Source organism: Heterocephalus glaber, unplaced genomic scaffold, assembly GCF_053883595.1.
Source record: "Heterocephalus glaber isolate CG9 unplaced genomic scaffold, H.glaber_assembly_v1.0 deba00001662, whole genome shotgun sequence".
Taxonomy (NCBI): domain Eukaryota; kingdom Metazoa; phylum Chordata; class Mammalia; order Rodentia; family Bathyergidae; genus Heterocephalus; species Heterocephalus glaber.
This window is the reverse complement of record NW_028258403.1, coordinates 8,175,818-8,196,536: the sequence shown is the minus strand read 5'-3', so window position 1 is coordinate 8,196,536 and position 20,719 is coordinate 8,175,818.

Here is a 20,719-nt window from a genome sequence, read left to right as displayed (position 1 = left end):
AAGTCCGCATTTCCCACTGCTCATTATTAACATATGATATATGATGCAATGTGTGGTTTAGGATCTTAGATCTTTTTAGAATTTATTAATATGCAAATATGTAAAAAAACTTACCTTATCTTTGTCACATTCTTACCTCAGACTGTAAATGAAGTGTTCCTAAGGAATATTAGGACATAGTTTCTGCTTTTCCCTTCCACCATCCAATAGCTCAGCACCAACATTTAATTCACTTCTCCCTCATCCCCTTAAATGAAGGAGCCATGAGGTAGTCCGGAGGGAGCACTAGGAAGAGGTCTTGGAGCATGAATAGTGCATCCTGTTTTGGAAGCTGCATACTTGGAAGTGAGGTGCTATCTCATCCCTCTCCCCACCCCCAGTTTGGGTGCACTGGAGCAAGCCATGACCCTTGAAGAGATGGGTTGGCTGCTATACAAGAACACATGTAAACTAAATTCCTAGTTGGTCATAATTTAGTTGTGAATCCAAGCCACAAAACAATTTTACTGGTAATATTGATAAAAAGTTTGGTCTGTCTCTGTCTCATTCATATTCTCTTTCTCTCTCTCCCTCTCCCCCCCCCGCCCCTCCAGGGTCTTGCTAAGACACTGAGTTGCCCAGGCTGGGCTCAAACGGATCCTCCCAAAGTGCTGGGATTACGGAGATGCTCCACCACACCTGGCTTCTATTCAGTTTTTAAACTCATCTCCCAGTTGGATTAAAATTCAAATGAAAGAGATGTGATTAGTTTCTTCAGAAACCCCTCTTAAAGTACTACCACTCAAACTTGTATGTAAAAGTAACTTTTAAGGGAAGAAAATGTAAGTAGAAAAATACTGACAATAAAAAGCTACTTAAAAATCTATATTCAGCAAGCAGTTATAGATTTGTAATTTACACTTAAAAATAACTGAGCTCCCCAGCAACAGAAGCAGAGATTTAGAAATTTACAGTTCTTTAGATGAAGCTGGAAAGAATAAAGAGCTCTTATTATTCACCACCATCAATACTCAACTTCTGCTGCTTTGATTTAAAGAGTTAATTTATCTTTGTGGGGGAAAATTATCAACATAAAATCTAAAATTAATTGTATGTTGAGTTAGAAGAGACTTGAGTAAAGTATTTTAAAATAACCATTCCCTTGAAAAGTGAACTCTATGTGACCTTTACCAAAGCTATGTGATGTTAAAATTTAAGTGAGTAGAAAATTAAACTGAAAATGTTCCACCATTTTCCTTAGTCACACTGACACCATTACCTCTATTTATCTATAACCAAGAGGCATTTAGTATTTCCAATCCATATGAAGTAAAATCATTTTGGAGATAACTTTAGAGTAGCACAATAAAAGGGATCCTAACTGATAGATAAATGTGAAGCAGTCCCTACCATGGAAAGGGCAATGAGTTTAGAAAGAAGGGAGCTGAGTTCATGACTATCTATACCAAGTTACTCATATCCCTAAGATTTAATTCCTTCACATGAAGAATGAGAATAATAACACAATCAATTTTGGATAGTACTCTAAGGATTTAAATGGGAATTATATAAGACTCATGCATATAAAATGCATACAACAGTATCTCCATATAATCTGTAAATAATAATATGGCGGTAGAAAATGGGGTGATCCCTTTCCTGCCCACCCCATAGGTCATGGCTGACATAAGAAAAGACAGATTAACAAGAGAATAACATACCAAATTTAATTAAAATTTGCATGCAGGTGAACCTTTAAAATGCAGGACAAATACAGAAAACTGTCCTGCTTTTAGGCCTGGATTTACTGAAGCATGGGCAGCCATTTAGAAATGTGATTGGGCAAAAGAATATGATTTAATGCTAATAGACTGAGTAGGGGAACCCAGAAATATCCATCTGTTCTGACTTCTTGGACTTGCTGTACAGCACTTCTTCCTTCCAACTATGGGATGGTGTCTTTGTAAAATGGGAGTCTATGTTCTACCATCCAATAAGGTAGGTCAGAGATTTATTTTGGTTCAGCTCCAAGACAGAATGGCAGGAGAAGATCAGAATAATACTCACATCTGGTTGATGTGAACTGCCTTGGGAAAAGGAAATTCTAATGACTATGGTTTATGTCTGGGGAGAGGAAAAGAAGCAAAAGATGGGAGGAAAGGAGAAGGTCAGAGATTTTGCTTCTGAGGCTGCTTCTGAGAGCTTCAATTTAGAGTATTATTTCTGAACCCTAAAGTCATAATCAAAAACACTTTTAATAAAAAAATACTTGTTACTGCCATACACTCTTCAGGCGTTCTACATATACTAGTCATTTCACCCTTCAAATCTATAAGGTAAATATTAAATGTTTATTTATATAGTTTCTTACCTAATAGAATCGCTCAAATGTCCAGATATCTCTTATGTTCTATATTCTCCTCTTACACTCACAACCTACTCTATTTTTAAAGTATCTCAAGGCCAGGAATCAAACTTTTTTTACTATATTTCATTGCGTCCAGGATATCACTAATAAAATAAAAGTCAAGACAACCAAAAAGGAAAGAATGTGGTAGGACAATGGCCTATCCCAGAAATCTGAAGACAAACTGCAGGGAATTGTGAGGTCTACATAAGCAGTGACATTTTGTTAACATCTTTGTGTTCCAGATGCTGAACTTTGCATCTGTTATTTATGTGGAATAATTAGTTGAGTGAGAGACACAAACAAGTGTCTTAGATGGATCTTTTCAGCCATAAAATTGAGACCCTAACAGAAAATGCAAGGTTCTTTATATAACACAGAGCAAACTTATTACTCAGCCTAGATTATGGCCAGAAGCATCAAAACCACCGGGCTCTGGCATTCATATGCTCTGTAATATGTAGAGAGAACAGATTTTCTCATGCACAATTTATTCTTGGAAGGAATCAGAGAGAGCATCCTAAGGGCCATCTGCACAGCCATCTACATAAGTACATATCTACAGATAACTTTCATAGGCACATGTAAACTAATTACCTTCATTTGTTCTTAGCCTTCAGAAATTGAAAGCTAGAAATCAAAACAGCATCACAGCTCTTTATGACCACAAAGAAAGGAATACTGATTCAACATAGAAAGGTCAAGGATAGTTTCTTAGGGACGACAAGCAGAGGTAAATCTGCAAGGAAGAGAAGACAATAACCAAGATAAAATAGAAGAAACATTCCAAGCAGAAAAGAACATTCCATCCATGTTAGCTGATTCCTGATGGCAGAAGTTGTCGGGGAGGAAGTGATGGAACCAGAGCAGAGAAATGAGGCAAGAAGTGATGATGGAGAGATTATTGTCACACATTTAGGACTTTAGCTTTAGTTCCATAAGTACTAGTGCTAGTTGAGGTGTTTTAAGTGGTGATACAACCTAATTATTTGATGACAATATCCATATGATAAACTTTCCACTTTAGGTAGATGATATAAGAACATAGATGGATTATTCACAGTACTTTAGATAACATGATTAAACAGATTTTTGTTCACTGTATTGTAGTCATTGTATTATCAGTGGTTTCCGTATCTGTGGATTCAGCCAAACACAGAGAAAATATTCAGAAAAAAAATCGTATTTCCTACCGACATTTTCCTTATCACTATTCTCTAAGCAATAGATTATTACAATTGTTTACATTGCATTTATATTTTTAGGGATAATAAGTAATCTAGAGATTATTTAAAGTATACAGGAAGATGTAAAAGCTTATATGAAAATACTATGGCATTTTACCTAATGAATATGGTAATCCACAGCTAATTGCATTCCGAGGGTCTTAGAACCAATATCCCACATATGCAGTGAAACAAATAATATTTTAATAACATGTATAATAAACATATACATGCTAGGTAAACAAATGTTAAGCATTTATTTGATTTAAATATTTTGTAATAAAGAGCTAACCTGTGGAAGCAAAATTTTTTATATGCATTTTTCTAGGTACACAAAATTATATAATTGTATAATTCAATAAATCTTATAAATGTTTAAATATTTCACTATTTAAAAATGTATAAGTACTTCATATTTACAGATATTTTATGCTTAAACCAATATTAATTTTATTATTTTTCCTATTTACTCTTTCAGAGTAAATGCTATTATAAACTAATTCCTGTTATAACCACATCAGTGATCCCTAACTCATGATTGTTGAATAACTTTGGAAAACAAAAGTAATAACTACAATGTAAAACCAAGAAGATGACTAAAGAAATACAAATTAGCACAAAGAATGTACAATAAGTAAATCTAGAAGTGTTTTTAATTTAAATTTTTAAAAATGCTCATTTCTTGCTATGCATAATTTGGTTTAATTTGAGATCTTTAAGGGTACAGGAATAAAACTGCAAAATGGTCTTTCAGATCTAACTACATCTTTTGATATGAGAATTATGTAAGCATGAGCTAAGTGTACTTTGCATATATTCAGGTAATGTTTCTGAGCATATTACACCTACATATGCTATGCAAAATGTTGCAGAAGATTAAAGTACCCTGGCCACATTTGGGAAGCTGCAGTATGTCTGTCACTGCATGTAAACATATGCAGATTTATGCAAAATATTCTCAACTATGTGTACCTGAAGTCCCAAGCTCCCCACAGACATGCAAAGCCAGAAGGTTTTGTTTATTTTCAAATTATTGGAAAACCTATAAATGTGACTAAAGAAATAGATATGCTTATATTGTATTTTCAAATTTGGGGCATCTGTGTTTTTTTTTTTTTCTTTATTACCTTCTTAAGTCATTTTGCCAAGATTTTAAATTCATCAGCAATAATCTAGACAGTAGACATAAAGCAAAATACGAAATGTCTATTTGCTTCCAAAAATCCTCCAGGAGTTAGGTAAGAGGGTTCATATTCCATTTTACATAATGAATCTGATTCTTTCAGCACCTAAGTGCTATTTGTTATTTGTTATTTGTTCAAGGGTGCTATTAATTCTTTCAGATTATTGGAAATAAGTATGCAATATTGCTAAAGTGGTTCACCAGGGTAAAGTCACTTTCCTACATACGTGATTTGTCACAGCATGATGAATTAATTTTTGTTTTGAGCAATCAATTAGAAAGTACAAAGTCTCTCGTAGTAGTAAGAATAATGTAGTATTAGTAAATTTAAAGAAATAATAATATAAATATTTCCTAGAGTGTCATACTAGATTTTTTCACAATGGATGGTTTCTGAAAAACTGAAAGCCAAATTATTGGGGCTTAAAGGATAGCTCAGGGTAGAGAGAGTGCTTAGCATTTGTGATGCTCTACGGTGAGCCTCTAACACACACACACACACACACAAATAACTATCTGCCAAATCTTCTTTTAAATCAAGTAGTTTATTTTCCCAGGTGAGATTTTATAAAATGGTTATGTCAGGGTCAGTGATAGGGGACTTGCCTAATATGTACAAGCCTCTGAATTTGATCCCCACTATGATAAAAAAGAATTACATAGTTCACAAATTCTTAACACTTCACAACAAGTGGTAGAGTGTGTGTTCTTCTTGAACTGATGCTTTGTAACTACATAACAGATAAGATATGGAGAAGGTACCATGGTGACAAACTGTGAACACTGGTCTCAGAAAAATAGCAGTATCCACTTCCCAAGTTTCTTGGAATGCTCACCTTGGAAACCTATCACCATGCCAAGAGGGAGTCAGCTAGCCAATATGTGGAAGGAAAGGAAAATAAACTGGGATCCTTGACCCTTAGTTCCAGCTGAGCTTCTAGCCAAAATACAGTGCCAATGTGCCATTAATTAGTGTGTGAGATTTCTTGAAAGTGGACTGTCTATTGGAGCATAGCAGAGAGAAACATCTTCCACCGTCCCCTGCCCAAACTGCACATTCATAAACTACACAAATGATTGCTGTTTTACTTTGTGAGGCCTTAAGGTTTTCTGATGTAATAACAGTTAACTAAAGCAGAAAAATCTTGTAAAGTTGCTTTCCTTTGTAGATGTGTGTGTGTGTGTGTGTGTGTGTGTGTGTGTGTATGTGTATGTTTCACATGTCTTTCCATTTAATGACATCCGGTGCTTTGAGCTATTGTGTAACCCCAAAGAGTTGATTCTTTTTGTTTATTTGATTGTCTGTTTTGGCTCTGGGGATCTAACAGAGTTGGTTCTTAAAGAATCTTCAGCCTATTATTGTCATTGTCTGGTAGTAGTTCTTCATCATCCAGTGGCTTATAAACAGGTTCTGGTATAAAAAAATATGGACCAAAGAATAAAATATGCCCACGAATCCATATTTGGCAATTACTGTACTATTTTTAAATGTGAAGGCAGCTCTATTGATTTATCAAACACATTACATTTATCAGAAATTATTTTTATTCCCATCTTTTCAACTAATGATAAAATGAAAAACTGTGTACTTGCATTGAATGTTTAACCAACTTCTGCTTGACTGCATAAGTTCAGTAAATGTATTAATGGAGCACTTGGGGGAGATATATTTTGAGGGGATTTTTCCATTCAGTGTTGAAATTCTCTGTTCTTTAATGTTCTGTAATTAAGTTCAAATTGGAATTCACTGCAATAGAATGTTTCTGTGACAAGTTACTGGAAGTTGAAACCACCTGATGGGGTTTTAAGTAGTTGGTTGGGCAGAGTGACTCAGGAATACCTTCAATTATACTTTCCCAGGAGTCTGTCACTGATGTCTGAAATTTTTTTATAGAAAAAATAGGAGCCAGTTAAATAGTTATATAATTAAATCCTTAGTGTAAATTGATTTGTTTAATCAGCTCCCATTTTATGTGATGGCTACCTCCTCGACACTTGTGTGGATAACAAGAGATGTAGCGCTGCTGCTCTCAGGAAATCAGCAATCAAACAGAGTGTGGCACAAACGGGTACAAAGGGAATGAAAGTCAAATTTTCTTCCACCTGTCTGACCTTGTTGCTGTAACTCTGCGTCAAAGAAAACATATACAGGTGTTTGATAGGATTTTTATTTTCTTGAGCTAAAGTCTATTTTTGTCCTTTCACACCCAGGGAGACACATTCAGGTTTTCACCCCAGCAAAGGAGAACTTAGTACCTTACTGCTTCCATGTCATCTTATCCTCCAAGGGGGAATGAGCTTCTGTGAGTGCCGACTTAATACCAGAAAGTGACTTAGCAAAAGGGAGAATCAGGTTATAGCTCTTAAGGCTCCTTGAAGTATTTTTACTTAACAGTGAACTTTACAAATTACCATATCAAATCCTCATGCCTGTGACTGTTTTCAGCTCTAGCATTTGCTATTAGCCACTGGCATGTGCAATCTGGAAAATATGTACCGTTGGTGGCCATTGTCCTGCTCCAGTTGGAATTGGTATCTGAGTAATTCAGCAATCCCTTATGATCAATGTTCTATAGCTCTTGTAGGCATCTCTCCTCTGCATAAACATTTCCTGATCTGCCTTCCTGCTCTGCCCTAGAGGTCTATAACCATTTTGTAAAACAGCTTTAAAAAAGAAAAGTATTTCTTCCACATCTATTAAAATGTCTCCACAGCAGTAGATAGGAGGTAGGTGTTGTTTCTGTCATCATTATTTCCTTCAATCTGTAATGTACATATACATATCCTTACCCTAAATATTCTGTCCTCTAGATTAACAACCTCTTGACAATCCAGTGTGAAACAGACTTAATATTTTGCCCAAGTAAGAAGGTGTAAAACCAGTCCCTTCTAATTAGATAACTGTATGCTGAGTATTTACACTGTTTCTTTCCACTCGTTTATTTGTTACTACCTTCATTTACAAGGTGATGCTATAGCTGGGTCAATAATGTCAATTTAAGATTTTGAAAGAACTATGAAAATAGGACAACAATCAAAACTGACAATTTCAACTGAATTTAGGATTCCTCTTTTACAAGTTAACTTATTTTATAGAATCCTCAGTGTTTCCAATTATTTAAAAGAATGACAATGACTACAAAGTTTCAGACTGCATTAAGTGTATTCTATTACACTCTATGTTGTACGACTACCTTCTGATAAAGTGATGGATCTTTAGTTGAGAGAAGGAAAACCAACAGAGATAGGTAGATGTCTAGCATTTTTTGCCTTAACTTTGTCAGTCCTATCCTTTAGTCTCATATACACTTTAGTTCACTTATTTCTCACAACATAATGAAATAAGTTTTAATTTTTTCATCTTGCAAGTGAAGAAATTGAAGTTCATCGAGATTAAGTTCAAAGAGCTAGTAAGTTTTCAATCTATAGCTTTCATCATAATCTGCCTATATTCTATAGTTTTTAAAATAAACCCATAGAAAGAACCAAAAGGAAACAATAGCAAATGAATAAATATTGCAGAACACTGCAAATCTTCCCAAAAATGAGTAGAAAATTCTGAAGTTTAGTGGAATGGAAAATGATGAGACTCCAAAACTGGGAAATCTTAACTTGTGTTAAGAGTGGTAGACTGGGAAAAGGAAGAATCAAACAAGGTCACAAAGTTACCGTCAACAGAAAAGTCAGGTTATAACTGTTCAATGATGGTTCTGAGCATTTCCCAGAGTAAACCATGATCTTACTTCTCCTTCTGTAACCCAAATGTTTGCACGTCCATGCTTTTTGGCATCTTTGTACCCTTAAAGATGTCACCTATTTTTTAAATTTACTTGAATAGGAATATAGATTTTCTTTGAATTTGGAAATTTATAATTTATCAAACTTATACTTTATCAAATTTATCAAACTTTATGAACGTTTTAAAACTAGAAGATTTAAGATTTCAAATTTTCATTTTTTAGGGTTGGAATGGATGAATAATGTCAGAATCACATAAGTTTCTGGGCTGATAATTTGTTTTCTCAGTTTTTGGGGGGATTAGGGTAAAAGATAGATAAGGAGCTCATATTAAAAAGAAAACGAAAACAAAATAAAACACTATCCACTTAGAAATGGGAAATGTATTATATCTAAATAGTTAATATCAGATTTTCTAAAGACTAATACCTCTGATTCTGAATCCCAATTTGAAGAAGTCTTTGAGAAAATTCTGATAGTTTTTAGATGAGCTTTTAAACAAGAATGACCTGATAACAGTTGTCAAGAAGAAAAAGAACTCAAGACTTGTATTCTACAGCTGTTATCTTATTCCCATGAAGAGGAATAAAACAACAAAAAAAATGTGTTTTCAATGGAGCAAGGAGAATACTAAGATATAAATATAAACTTCTGGACCATGACAGGGACAAGTTATTGCAGTTCCTTCAGAACCCTAGCAGTCTTTGTTCTGCTTCAAAATAAATACAAAGAAGCATTGAATATTTAACCGATTCCTTCTGAAACTAGTGGCTAATAAAACAAATGAGTCAGAATAAAGTAATAGCCCATCTGAATAAATGTTTTTAACCGTATGTGTATGCCCATGACCCTCAGGAAAAAAAATGGAACTCATATTGCTTCCTAAATAGTTCGTTTCATTTGAAGCAGCCTTAACCTTAAAAGGTCATGCTAGTGGTGACAATGTTTCTTTCAAAGTAACTAAGCACTCACCTACTTGAAGCTTCAATTCTGATTAATGGTTTAGACCTATTCTTTGATTGATTTTTCTACTTCTGACATCCTTATAGTTTTCTGTACTTGTCAGAAGTTTGTATTTGGAACTTTACTTCTTTCATGTAATTTTTTAATCCTGCACATTACTCTGAACTCTCCTTGTAATATAATTTCTCAGAAGGAAGTACCTTGAATCTAGGCTGTCCCCATGTCAAAATGGTATCCGCATTCCTAAAGATTTAGCATACAAATATTATTATAGCAAAAATGATCACTGAGTTCCTTACTGTTTCAAGTCTTGCTTATAACCAAAATATAACAATGCCACCACCTCCTTCTGCCACCCACTCAGTTCCATTTCAAAACTTTTTCTATTTTGTCTAGGCAATGATCCATTCTACTTTGTTATCCTTGATGATACTTTTTCTGCAAAAGTCCTATAGATCACAACATAAATGTTACATTTCTCTGGGAGCTACTGCCCTCACCTGAAATGACCTTCACAAGATCACAGCTTTCTGGCAGGTAAATGCATAACACAATACATTTAAGGTTTCACTTCAATTTCTCTCTTCAACCTATTTCAACTCCTGTAGAGTATGCTTTCCATGGAGACAGCAGGAAGCTTGAAAAAATGAAAATTCTATTATTGTTTTTAACCCAAACTACTTCACAAAACCAGCAGAGGATTGAACTCAAAGAGTTATACTCTCAGTACAATGATTTTCTTCCATGAAAAGATAAACAGGACCAAGAAGAGGTGAAGGAACATCGTTTCTTTACACTGCTCACAAGACTCTCTAAAAGAGTTAGAACAAGGCTAAGAAGGCAGAAAGGCCCCTGCCTGCAAGCTGAGTGCAATGTCTTTCATGTGTAACCAAGGCCATTCACTCATGGTCTGCACATACAGTTTATCCTTTCTTCACAAAGGTCATTTCCAGATTATACTAGCACAATGCTTGATACTACAAATTTTCTTACCATTTATGTCATTTAAATGAAGCACTTCTCATATGAGAGCCATTGTTATGATGAGAATGAGGTCTTACAGCCAGGCTCCCTCTAACTCAGATATGCATAGTTCACTCTGGGTTTGTCCTACGCTGGACCTCTGGCCTATCTGGTTGAACTGTGGCTGAGTTCTTGCTTCTCACCATTCTGTTTTGCTAATCTAAGAAAGATGACCAATTTTCTACTTTATCATATTCACTGATTTCCAGGCATAAGTTTTTCTATAGAATATGTTTTTACTGGCATAAATTTCCCACATTCACTAATTTAGTTCACTCAGCTTTTAATAATATAGAATTTTTATCATTTCCTACTCTGATTTTGATAATATAGCATTTTTATCATTTCCTACTCTTATTTTCCTCTCATTAACCCTAGCCAAGAGTTATTATGTGCTAGCCATTACACAGTTATGATCAAAAGAGAGTTGCTCTCTGCCTAAGACATTCTGGAAGATGTAGAGAGAGAAAAAAATAGTTTTTGTTCATTTTTTATTAGTGCATGTTTGCAGTGCATCATGATTACATTCATCGCGGGAGTTGGTACATATGCGTCAAACATCTTAAGTCGTTTATCATCCCTCCCCTCCACTGTTCCCCATCCCTCCATCTCTTGGGCCCATCTACATTTAAAAAGAAAAAATTAATTTGAAATTCAAATTTGAATCATTATAAAAGAACCTAAGTAGCTGTCTTTTAAGTTATGACTCAATATGGCAAGAGCTGAACTATACAAAACGCTGGTGTGCACTCATGGTAGAAGAAGGAGGAGGAGGAGGAGGAGGAGAAATAGAGGAGGAAAGGGGGAAGGAGAAGCACAAGGCCAAAAAGAAGAGGAGGAGGAGAAGGAGGAGGAGGGAGGCAGAGAAGCAGGAAGAGAAGAAGAAGAGGAGGACAAGAAGGAGAGGAAGAGGAAGAAGAAAAAGAAGGAAAGAGAGGAAAGTTAGATAATATGAAATGTATGTTAGAAACTAAAAATACAGCACACTGCAATAGCAAAGAAGAGGATAGCAAATGAAGTCAGGAAAAAATGCCATAAATCAGCATGAGATGATGGATATTAAAAATAAAAAATATTAGACTTTTAAATATTTACAAGGATATTAAATAGGTGGAAGAAAAGCATCAAAATAATGTAATATTTTCTATTAATGTTGCACATATGCTTTTAAATATAAAACACAGAGGGCTACTTATAATAAAATACGACATCAAATAATATCTTTATGAGCCCTCAGTATAGCAAGGATAAATAAAATCTTCTAAAATCCATGAAGTAAAAAGATTCCATATAAAGGGATGAGTTTCACTATATCACCAAAATTCTCAGCAATAGCCAGACAACCATAGGCTAATACCACTGTGACTAAAAGGGCCAGACTTTCATTGTCGAATTTTACATTTGCTTTATTTAAGAATCAATTGGAAAATAAATTCATGTTTAAACATATTACTTTCAAAAAATACATTGCTTGTTTTTTCCCTTTTTACAGAAAACCAAAACATAAACTGAAAAAAGTGGGGAAAAGATTTATTTAAGAAGAAGGAGGAGGAGGAGAAAGAGAAGAAAATAAGAGAAGAAAGAGGAACAGAAGGAGGAAGAGGAGGAGGAGGAGGGAAAAAGAAAAGTCTCCCAAAACCCAAGAAGTTTACAAAGACAGTAGCAGATCTAGTTACACAGTTTGGGCAGATCAAATCGTCTATAGGAAAAAAAGTGGAAGTCTCTGGTGGAACTGAGATTTTAGAAAACAATGCTAATAGATTGATAATGTGTTAAAACAAGTGTATAAAAACTGAGCAAATACTCAGAAATACTTAGAAATATGAGCCAAATACTAATTTCAAACAATATAAGTGACAAAGGGATACAATTCTCCATTTTATACAACTTACTAAAAGATAATACTTTTATATACAGAATCACAATCGATGCAATACAATTTTTGGTAAAACTTTTTAAAGGATGTTGGTGGAAATTGGAGAGTGTGGTATGAATGAATATAAAATCCTGGTCTTCCATAAGAGATCAATAAACAGTAATTAAAATGGCTGCATCCAGAATCATCCATATATGTATATTATTTTCTACATGAAAATGGTAACCTCAGATAAGACTTACTCAGGCATAAACTTAAGACGAAGCATCACTATTTTTGTAAATTCTTATATGAGCCATTATTTTATGAGCCATTATTACAATTTGATTTAAAAATGACCATTTTATAGACTAAAATAAAAACAAGTCACTAAAATAAGAAAAATAAACATAAGATGTATCTTCTAACATAAACTTTTAATCTGAAGGATAATTAAATGAGGGAGATAAAAATCACATTTACTCTCACAACTTAGAGATGATGACGATTTTTTCATGAAATATTGTTATATATGTTTAACTGAATTAGTACCATACTTAATATGAAAAATTATACATGCTAATCTCCCCTCATTTAATTTCCTGGTCATAATTAGGACAAAAAATAGTACTTTGATATTTAATATAATGAATTTATAAAATTTAATACTATAAATTCAAGCCGCTTAAAAATTTCTGAGAAAATATATATATGGAATTATAGAATATATTTTTAAAAATGAATCTAGATGGAAATAGCAAGTGAAGGACAGAAGGCCCAGTTCTGCATTGGATGAATGCAGTTCTTTCAAATTAACTAATGAATTAATTTTAAAAATTGACAATTAATAATTATACATATTTATATCATGATACTTTGAAATCTGTATATGGCTTAATTGAACTCATTAACATGAATTAGCTTACATATCTATCATTTTTATGGTGAGAATACCTAGAATCTAGTACTTTCCAAGACTACATTCCTAGTATCAGTGAGAAGAGCCATTGTAGTTTTAAGGAAGGAACAGGAAGAGAATTGCACTTTACAGGCCCTCGGAGCCTCACTTTACCCCAGAGGGGTGCTTCACTGGGCTCAGTTTTCAAAGTTAAAATATGTAATAGATAGTTAAGAAGTGCTCAGATTTGGTAAACATAAATTAAAAAGAAGTTGTCAGAATTTTCTATGAATTGTAAATAGGGCTCTGTTATCCTTCTCTTCTAGTTTCCCCAGCAGGCCTTCAGATTTTTTTTTTTTTTTTTTTTTTTTTTACAAAATTACTAAATTACATTCAGAGGCAATTGAAACCCCAACTCAGAGCTCCAGATTTAGTTCACACTTTTCTATAAAGTTGTTGAGGTTTTATGTGATGAGGCTATGTCTTCGTTGGCTCCATCTCTCCCACCCCTGGCACATGTATACACAGAACAAGGAAAAAAAAACTGCTTGACAAGATGGCATAAAACTGAAGACATTAACTCAGATCTAACAGCCATGGAAGCCTAATGACACAGAACACATCAGTCAGGGATCCTCAGAGAACTGAAAATTGATATGAATACAAGTTTCCCATTAGGAACATCATGTCATCTAGTTTTGTACATAATTATCTGCATTTGCCAGTGTTAAAGACTTTGAAAATATAATGTAAATTATGGCTAACACTTACAGGCCTTTTTCAGGTCTTAAAGGATAGAATATTTCCACTTTAAAAATGGCAAGAAATATTTCCCTCTATCCATCTCTGCCCGCCCTCCTCTCCACCCACCGAATTGCAGTGAGTGATGGGATCTGCCAGAGGTAAGTAATGGAAGCCTCTGTGCTTGAATAGTCCTGGTTAGGATACACTGGGTTACATGAAACAAATAAGACCTGAGCAGGCTTCCAGCTCTGCGTTACCATGGCTTCCCATGACAATCCGTGCAGTAACTGGCTAACATTGTAACTGGACTGCATTGCTCGGGAAATGAGTTGTACTAGAACAAAGATAAAGCTCTTCACTTTTCAGACAATGTATGCATGATATGTGCATGTTTTTCTTTTCTTTTTGTTTTCACATCTAGAGCTAGAGGCTATGTAATCTGCAAGGAATCATGTAGTCAGTTTATGGCAGAAAGAATCCTCATTCCTTGGTCTCCTGCCTTATGATTGAATTTATCAGCTCTCTGTATCCACAATTTTCATCTACATATTTAACTATACTCAAATTGAAGATATTGAAAAAATATTGCACCTTTATCTCTTTTCTGTGGCTATAACAAAATTCTGAAACCTGGGAAATTTATAAAGAAAAGAGAGATGAATATGGCGGCAAGTGTTTGTTATTCCAGCAATCCGAGAGGCTGAGGCAGGAGAATGATAAGTTGGAGCCCAGCCTGGGAAACTTAACCAGGTAGTAAAATAAAAACTAAAACAGGGCTAGGGATATACCTGGCAGAGGTCTTGGGGTCACTCCCCAGTATCACACAAAAAAAGTTTAATTATGGTTCAAAGTTCTGGAGGCTGAAGAGGCTAAGACTGAGTGACTCTATTGAATCAGGTTCTGGCCAAGGCTTCATTGTAGAAAAAACAAAGGAAAGTGGGTGCAAGTGGTAAAGGAGTGTGTGTGCCAGAGAAGCAAAAGTGGAAGCTGGGGAAGCCGAACTCATTTTATAGTAACACAATGCACGGTAACAAACTACTCACTCTCATGGGAACTATATCAGTGCTGTTATGAGGGCAGAGCTTCCTAACCCACAGTGCTCCTTAATGACCCCTCCACCTCTCAGTACCGGGGGGAGCAAGCCACAGTGTCAGTTTTGATGGAGACAAATGCCAGTCAAATCTTCGTAATACAGAACACGTACTGACTTGTCCTTTTCTTGTCATTACTCCCTAAGCAATATGGTACAACAGCTATCTATGCAGCATTCCTATTGCACTAAGCATTGCAGGTGACTCAGAGATGATTTCAAATATGTACAAGTATAGGTGATAGGATTATGTAAATATCCTACATTTTACTCAAGAGATTTGAGCATTCATGGATGCTGGTATCAGCGAGGGTCCTAAAACAGATCCATTATTGAACTCTTCACAGTGAGAAAATGCCCAGCCCTGGCAGAACAGCTTGTTTCAATAACACGTATGCTCCATATGTGCACTGGATATGCAGTATAGTGTAGAACCATGTCATTTTGAATGGCTTCCTTATGACACTACGCCATCGTTTCCACAAGATTAAATTAAATTCTATGCTTTTAAGCATAGAGTGGCTAAGAAAACATCTACATTTAATTCCCTGAAATGTACTTGTTACATAGATGATTCCCATCTAGTTACTTTATCTCTACATGTTTTAAGTTATTTTCTTCTCTTAAACACAAATGAGTGGCATTTACCCCAAAGTTTGTAAGGATGAAATGACTAAAAACATGTTAATCACTTCATATCATCTCTGTGCATTCCACTGGACTGACAAGAAAAACCTTCCTAGTTAAACTGTTAGATTCTGCAAATAGTTTTCTTCTGTTGAAGGGCAGCACTTTCTTCTTTTTAAAATCAAAATAAGACAGTAAGCAAAGTGGTCAGCAGCTGATGTGTGCCCTAGAGGTGCTGGAGTTTGTTGTATTATAAATAATACTGCTCAGGTTATCCCTCCTGAGTTTCTGCAGCATGGTAAAGGTAATAATGTGTAACGGATGGAATTTCAAATAAAGAATTATTAAAATATTTGTTCAGTGACCTTTTTGTTCTTTACCTTTGTTTTGTTTTTTTTCTGGCTGTTAACATTCTAGTGTAATCTCCATTGATCCTAAGCATTTATTTCAGTTCTCCTCATAATATACTTCTAATCAGTTCAGGACTCCTATTTTATTTTCTTTGTGGAAACAGGGAATGATATGTGATAGCATTTATTAAAAAGTTTATGTCTTATTTTAGAAGAACAAGTCCTGGAGAATGACACAATGGTGAGCAGATCTCTCATTTAAAAGGGAGCAAAACATTGGTCAGCTTCTCATGGTATGTGAATTACGAAAAATACTTTGAAAGACTTTTTGTATTCTACCATCTAATAAGGTGCCATATGGTAAAAATCCTTCCTTGGTATTAAAGGATGCGTAGAGTGCTAAATTTGTCTGTGGTATTTCATTCCTGATAACCAAGAATGCTGAAATAGTCTATAAACTATTTACATATTTACGATATTTTCAGGATATAATTCACAGATTGGAAATTTTTAGATGAAAACAACAAAGGAGAGCAGAAGCAAGAGGACATAATTTTTCAGGAAAAATGCTTAAAAGAACAAGAAAAAGCATCTTTTCTGATGCATGGATTAGAGGTGACTCAGAACATTATCACAACAACATTCTCCAAGACAAGAAAATTCGTGGTAGAGTAAAGAATGAAATTTTGCTTTGTCAGAGTCTATGTCAGACGATCTTGACAGAAATAACTGAGTATCTGTTAAGTGTACTATGCACATGAATAGTCCTGATTCTAGGTTTGTGATGGAGAGAATCAGATTCATTAAGAGCCTTCTAAACAAAGACCTCTCCTTTAGGAATAGATTTATAAAATTAATAATTCTAGAAGTTTCCATTTCCTGGAGAAAAAGATTTACAGAACTAATAAACTATATTCTAATTTCATGCTAGTATCACTTGTGAATTGTCATTTTCTGAACATGGAATAAGTAGCCCACAATAATTAGCTCCTGACCGGAAGACAATACACTGGGAAAGTATTCCAAAAGAAACAGTACTGAAGGAGTAAAGTTACATAAATGACAATCCATGAAACCTTAAATTCATTAAAGAAACTGGGTGTGAAAGGTGAAAGATCTTCTGGATCTGACAATATCATACACTGTGTTAATATTTCAGCCAATTTTGTTACAAATGCTTAGAAATGCTGCACAAAATAAAATCAGCACTAGAAATGAACTCTAAACCAAATTTAAAAAGAAGATAAATGACCAGATGCCCAAATGAAGAATAACAAATTCAAAACCATACATGTACAAATGAAAGTTTTAGTGTATATAAATGGCTTTTTTAAAAAATGACACATCACCTTACAGTAATGAAAAATTCTCATTGAAATTGCTCAATTGTATAAAACTGTAACCAACAATAAAAGTGGCTGATTTCTTGTCCTTCTGTTGGTTTATTTTATACAAAAAACTGCCAAATATGTTTTTTTGGGGTCACTGAGAAGAGGCTATTAGAGTTCGTCTGTAAGTGTTAATTGCTATTTGGGAATAAATTTATAGAATTGACAACTCTAGAAGCTTTCATTTTCTCCAGAAAAAGATTTACAGAAACAACAAACTATATTCTAATTTATTGCTAGTATTATGTCTTATCTTTTTCTGACAGGTAAATAACCCATAATAATTACGGAGTTGCCTGATATTTACCAATGAATTTGGTAATATATGTTCAGATGGTAGAGGTAAAAAAATCATAATTTTGGCTAACGATGGATATACCAGATTTTGAAATATTTGCAAAAACAGCAATTTGGACAAAAATAGTGTATAATGGCAACATCACAGCTTTTACTAACACTAGTGTAATTTTCTGCCTACATTTGTAATGAGAAGAAATAGCACACTTCAGGTACAGTTTGATTGAAATGAAGATGAAAGTTTCTCATCAATTCCTAGGCCCTGAGAATCTATCCAATGCTCTATGGAGGTTATTATGTTGCTGGGTAAAAACCTTTGGTTTTTGTGTATTGTATCATTTAATCTTACCATGGTCCCTGTGAAGACTCACTCTTATGTAAGTGATGGGCAAATTGAGAAACAGTAGTTTGACTCCTTTCCCTTTGTATCACATGATGGTTAAACAGTGAACTAAGAGTTTGACATATGAGGATTGACTGCCATATTTGTCTTTATTTTTTAAATTTTGAACTGAAACGGAATTCTTATACATATATTTCTTATTTTTTTCATTAAATTTATTGGTACATTTTAGGTATACAATATGAGAAGAAAGGAACTCTTCTCCATTGTTGGTGGGAGTGCAGACTGGTACAACCACTGTGGAAATCAGTATGGAGATACCTCAAAAAACTAGAATTCGAGGTCCCATTTCACCCAGCTATTCCCCTGCTGGGTATCTTCTCAAAAGAATTAAAAGAATCAAAACACAGTTATATATGCTCACCCATGTTTACAGCAGCACAGTTTGTAATAGCTAAAACTTGGAAACAGCCCACCTGCCCACCAACTGGAGACTGGATGAAGATGTGGTTTTTTTAATAAAATGGAGTACTACTCAGCTATACATATATTTCTATGGATCCATGCACTCAGATAATCATGTATCTATCCAGTCAAGAGTTATTTCTACCAATTCATGTACCATATCTATAATCCTTCCATATCTATTTATGATGTTTGATATTTTAATGCTTTTTTTATGAAATGTATCTATGACAATATCCTATATATATTTTAATGTCTAAATTAATTATCTGAATTCAAGAGGCATTTTAAAAATTCAGATACATTGATATTTAATCTCACATACATAAATTCATCTCTTTTCAGGAATAAATGATGAGTTTTACCCATGCACAAACTATCAACAGTAGGGTTATAAAATATTCTCATCTACCCAGAAAGTTATCATTTGTAGACTATCCCCTTCCTCCTAAACTTTTACAAGCTTAGGAGTAGCAGGTTCAAGCCCAGCCTAGGCAACTTGGCAATTTAATGAGACTCAGTCTTAAAAAAAAAGGCTGGATATGAGGCTGTGTGAAGAAGACTCTTGCTTCCATCCTCAGAATCAAAAAAAGAAGTAAATATTAACCACAAGAATATGAGAAGAGTTTCTTAACCAGATGAAACAAAGGAATAAAGATAGACCATAAAATGACAAGCTAACAAGTTTCATTATATTTTCAGTTTCTATATAAAAGTCTCCTTTAAAATGTTTTAAAAATAATCTTAAATAAACAGAAGCAATACTATGGAACATAAGTAAAAGACTGCTCCAATTAAAACAGGATAGATAATAATAAGATTAAATTTATTCCTTTGGGGAAGGATTATGATGGATAAAGTTTAACAACAGAATTATCCAAAAATAAAAGTATACTAGAATCACTCTGGATAAGAGTATCATACAATGCATGATAAATTGTAAGTTAATCCAGTTGTCACAGTTTCCCACAAATATGCATTATTGCTTGACAAGGAAGAGAAAGAAGGAAATCTGTCATTCTGGTACCCATCTTGGCTACTGAGAATATATTTGTTGAAGTGAAAGTAAAGAAAAAATATGAAAGAACACAAACTTATTGTCTTTGTGTTAATCAACAAGAATATCTGATGCAAGAAGTTAAACTTTATGTGCTGCAAACATGTACTAATAAAATAATAGAAATAAAAAATTTAAAAGACAGCAATTTTGGCTCTAAATTAAAAGCTAAGTAATACCTCCCAGACTTTGGATGTGCAACTTAATAAAAACTCAACAAATCCAGTTTTACTTCCATAGTCTCAGATTTTAAAGACGATGACTCAAAGTGGTTCAAAAAGGTGAAGACTCCATAAAGCCTTTTTCAACTCCTTCTATTAGAAATATCAAAATCAACTTTCTCAAAAGGGTAAAATAAAGGATATCTTTTGACTGTTATGATCATGTATTTTTCAATTTAAGGGAAAAAGTATCATGTTATGAAAAACTCTTGCAACAAATAACACAATTATAATTACAAAACTTTTTGGATAGTAGGTAGCAGAAAACAAGTTATTTGCAAATGGATTACATTCCCTTTGCATTGTTTATATCACACAAATATTATTCTGATGTTAAGTACTTGGCAATGTTGTTTGCTTCTACATCCCCATTTATCATGTCACTCTTTTCCCAATCCGTTGTAATTTCATTTTCAGTCTTAATTTCTGTTAAATAATTTCTCTTTTCCTTTCAATATTGTAGATTGCCCCCTATTGCTTGATATGTTCTACAACTCTCATTTCTACTATGCTAAACACTGTATTAATTTCTACTATACCAATTTCTTCTAAATAATCTTGGTTGCCTCTGCTCACAAATGCTGATGCATAGACTTTCCTCTCCAAGGAATGAATTTTCTTATACTAAATTCCTCCTTGAGAGATCTCCACAACTTTTCTGACTTTAACCTAAATGCTTTTTTTAATTTCAAAAATTTTGACATTAGCCATGATCTCTTTTGAGAATATTAAACATATTTACCTTATTACCTTGCAGATATCTCTACATTGATATTTCATGGATTTTTTAAAGTCAAGACAACCACTTATTTTGTGCCAATTTAGACTTTCATCTTCTTTGACCCAGCATGTTCCCTTACAAGCT